General features: G+C 37.8%; 1 protein-coding gene across 1 annotated transcript in view; it reads left to right on the forward strand.

Moving 5' to 3' along the window:
- TAF1B (TATA box binding protein (TBP)-associated factor, RNA polymerase I, B, 63kDa) overlaps positions 1-4,365 on the forward strand; it is a gene marked incomplete at its 5' end in the record, with an annotated part of 62,702 nt that overhangs the window by 1,669 nt on the left and 56,668 nt on the right. The gene's annotated exons all lie outside the window — the stretch shown is intronic.

Here is a 4,365-nt window from a genome sequence, read left to right on the forward strand (position 1 = left end):
ATTCTTTAGGTTATCCTCAAAATGTAACTATAGCATGATATGTGTGCATTGCAGATAAGTATGTTGTTGAGACTATATTTTAGAAGCTTTATATAGAGACCTTTGGGTAATTTCACTTTTTTTTTTAAAGATGTGTTTTTGCTTGTTATTTACACACTGTTTCTTTGGAGGAAAGAGAAGAAAGTTATTACTTTGTTTCAAGAGGCACTATTTTAAGTCCTTTGCTTGTGTTACTTTATTCTCGATCTGTTTTCAGATGTCTCTAATGGAAGGGCTTCTGTCCTTTAATTATGAGTTTTTATCACAGTTTATAGTACTTGAAGGTTATTTCCCCTTTGTTCTTCATCAAAAGGTTTTCGGTATGCTAAATAGTAATATTAAATATTTTCGTCCATTTGCCCACTTGAGGAATCATTTTCGTAGACCTTCATGACCTTCACAACCTTGACATTGCAGTTTAAGAGACATTTGTTGAGTGCCTGCTAGGTGTTCCTAACATGGAGTTGTGTTTGTAACAACTTGATAAGGGTAGCTAAAATTTATAAGATGGTGAAATTGAAGCTCAGAAAGGTTAAATAACTTGCCTACAGTCATATAATTGCAAATTATGAAGCCTTGATTTGGCCCCAAGTAAAAGTCATGCTTTGTCTTCTACATCACAGTGTCTTTTCATTCTCTGATAAAAACTACAATCAGGAGGGAGCGGAGCTTCCAGAGATGGCTGAATAAAGAGGCTATAAACCTTCTCTCCCAAAACAAATATAAAATTGGTCAAAAATGTCCCCCTCAAAAAACTCCCAAAATTCAGGTCTCTGGAAATTGACCAAAGATAAACAACAAATTGAGAAACATTTATGGATAAAACACTGCTGAGCTTTGGATAGGAAGAGTGGGAGTCTGTGGCATTCTTACCTAAGGCTGCTTTCATCCCTTGCCCTCTTTACTCCCAGTCAGTGGATGGTGCTGCCAGGCAGGGTGGCAATACAGCCCTTAGCTTCACTGCTGGAGAGTCTGACCTGATTTGTAGGAGAGGGCAAACAACACATGCCTCGGGATGTTATCAGGAAAAACAGAAACTTCCATAGGAAATGGTCCGGAAAAGCCCACAGCCCTCTTAGTCTGAGATTGCGGTACTGCTGGTGGACAGGCAGAGATGTAATAGGGAGACCCTAGAAATGGAGACAGCCATAACCGTTAAGGTAACATCATAGATCCTTCACTAAATTATTTCCATTTTTGAAATTTGAGCCACTCTTTTTATATTTCAAGAATTTAAAATTATTATTTGGCTTGAATGTGTCCTGACAGACTATGTCTTTGTTGCTAATAAAATAAATTTTGTTTATGAAATGTACTTTTGCACATGAAGAGAATAGAGTATTCAAATATGTTGTCTTGATTTTAGTGAACAGGTGCTTTACTGAAAAGCTGACTGTAAAGAGTTGATTAAGTGTCCCACTGACATTCATTATGAAATTGGAGATCTCAAAAGGTGGTGAAAAACGTAATCAAGAATTAGAGTACTACTTTTAAATTACATGTTTAAATCACTTTCTAATAAAACGTACCACACTGCTATTCAAAATAAGCCATGAATTATAGCAATTATATTACTACTTAAAATAGTATCTTTATAGGGCCGGCCCGTGGCTCACTCGGTAGAGTGCGGTGCTGATAACACCAAGGCCATGGGTTCGGATCCCTATATAGGGATGGCCGGTTCGCTCACTGGCTGAGCGTGGTGCTGACAACACCAAGTCAAGGGTTAAGATCCCCTTACCGGTCATCTTTTAAAAAATAAAATAAAATAAAAATAGTATCTTTATAACCGTTCTTAGCATTATATCTCCTTGTACACTTAACTTTTTAAAATTAAATTTTGGGCATATGTTTCCCACAGTAAGTGTTCTGGTTTGAGATGCCAGGCTTACAGTGATTCCTTCCTGAGGATTTCATCTAGTATGCAAACTCTTATTTATTGAGGAACGTTAGTGGCTCTATACTTAGGCTTATACAACATCCTTTATAGTTTTTCATGCAAGAATCAGTTTTTCTTTCTGTACCAATGCCACCTTCTGTTTGTGTTGTGTACATTTGCAAAGTTTGTTCCCATCTATGATCTCCTGTGATCCTTGCCAAATTTCTGCATGATAAATATAGTTCAGCTATCATCTCGATTTTACATAAGAGTAGACACCTAGGAAAGATAGAATGATTTGCCAAGGTTATACAGTTGGAATTCTCAGACTTGGAACTACAGTATTTTAGGCCTTTTACTCACTGTATCATCTTTTGGTCTGTTTGCCTGCTACTCTGCCCTTCTCATTATCCTAGTTCTTCAAAACACTTAAATAGGTTCAATAAAGATATTATAAGAGTTTGTAACACCATACTTCTATAAAGTACTAATTTTGAAGCTTTGAGCCAGAAGGAAATGGATGGTTGGAAATACAGATAAATGTGTAACATACTGTAACATTTTATGTCTCAGGTTATTAAATATTAGCAGCATTTTGCTTTGAGTTAGAATGTGGGTCATGATGAGTGATTTGTAGAGAACGCTAGATTTTTAAACCAGAAGTGGCTCCACCCTCAGAACTTTTGTGAGAGCATTTCCAATAGATCTGGAGAGCAGAAAGCAAGCTTTTGGAGGAGGGTTCTCAATGCTGCTGTCCTTAGTCACCATTTTGCTTCATACCCAGGAGAAATAGGATATGTTCTGAATGTGATTGCACTTGCAGCAGTGAACACCCATGGGCAGCACAAGCAAGCAGAGAGTAGCTGCAGCCACCACTTGACCTGGAACAAGCAACAGAGAAATAATAATAGTGATAGTGCCTATTATGCTCCAGACCCAGTTATGAATAATTTAAACTCATTTATTACTCATGCCAGTGCTATGCAGTTATTTATGTATATATTGTTATTATTATCCCTGTTTTACAGATGAGGAAACTGACACAAAGAGAGGTTAGAAAACTCGCCTTGTACTCTGACTGTGAATGTAGTCCAGCATGGCCAAGTCAGGCCATAGCTTGGAAAAGACAAAAATGAGGGATCTTCTTTGGAAAAGACAGAAAAGGGGTATCATACCAAGCCATGAGAACTGAGGGAGGGGCTGGGCAGGAAGTAAGGGGGTAGGCTTTTGAGGCTAAAAAGGGACTCCAAACTGGTTACTTAAACTAAGAGGTGGCCATGAAGCAGAAATGGAAACTGGAACCAAAAGGCAGGGGATAGAAGAGCAAACTGGAGGGCAGACCAGACTGGTAGTGAAGACTGGTGAACTGTTTCATGTTTCCACCATATGGCTAGGCCTTTCTGAAGTGTGGTTCTTTACGAAAAAGCAAGTTAGTCTGTTTCTCACCTTGGGCAGAGTTGAGATCATTGATGTAAAAGACTTGGGATACAGAGGACACCTCCTGTTCTTCCAGCCAGTGCTCCAGACCCCAGCTAATTTATTAGAGATGTGGTAGAATAGCTGAACTTGGGTAAAATCAGGGAAGAAAATAATGAAGGATAAGGTACCCTCACCGTCTCAGGAGCCTTATTTGCATCTGGGAAAAGAATAATACAAATTCTTAGTTTCAGAACTAGCCCAGACTCAAGGTTGGTTGGTTGGTTTTTCATCTTTTTTAATGGCATCCTACGGCTCACTAAGCAAAGTCTAGACTTCTTGGCATGCCTTGGACAATACTAAAGGTAACCTGAAACTGTGATATACTAGGAAGGGTTTTAAAAAAAATAATTGAGTAGAAAATTTGTATGATTCATTAATTAATAATTTTATATTTAGCAGCTGAAAGATTGTTTGTCTAGTCATCTGAACCTCCTTTATATGTTCTGCTAAAAGGAAAAGACATTTGGTTCCCGAATCCTGGGTGTGTGTCTTTGTCTTTCAATTTGTTCAGTTTTCCTAGAGGGACAAATGGAACTAAGTTATCATTTTTGCATTAATTACCAACTTGGTCTTGGCTAATAAGAAATTGTCTCTCTTTCTTCTTTCTCTTTCCTTCTCCTTCCCTTGCCCTCTCCCCCTCCTTTCTATCTCCTTCTCTCCCTTAATGTCCAGCATAATCTGTATCTTACATCCTAACTGACTGGGTTTTAACCTGATTCCTCAGAACCATTCACCACTCAAGTTATAGTGATAATTTTTGCTTGGTTAAGGTATTTGTACATTTTGCTTAGTGCCTGAAATAATTATTTTGCTGTTTTTAACTCCCTAACCAAATTGTAAGCTTCTCAGGAATAGATACCAGAATCTTTTATGTATAAACATGGAATTTAAAGCTGGAGGGGAATTCGGAGATCATTTAGTCCACTTATTTTTCCAATAAGGAAATAGGCCTAAAAATAAATATGATT

Source organism: Galeopterus variegatus, unplaced genomic scaffold (genome assembly GCF_000696425.1).
Source record: "Galeopterus variegatus unplaced genomic scaffold, G_variegatus-3.0.2 Scaffold7716, whole genome shotgun sequence".
In the NCBI taxonomy this organism is placed as follows: Eukaryota; Metazoa; Chordata; class Mammalia; order Dermoptera; family Cynocephalidae; genus Galeopterus; species Galeopterus variegatus.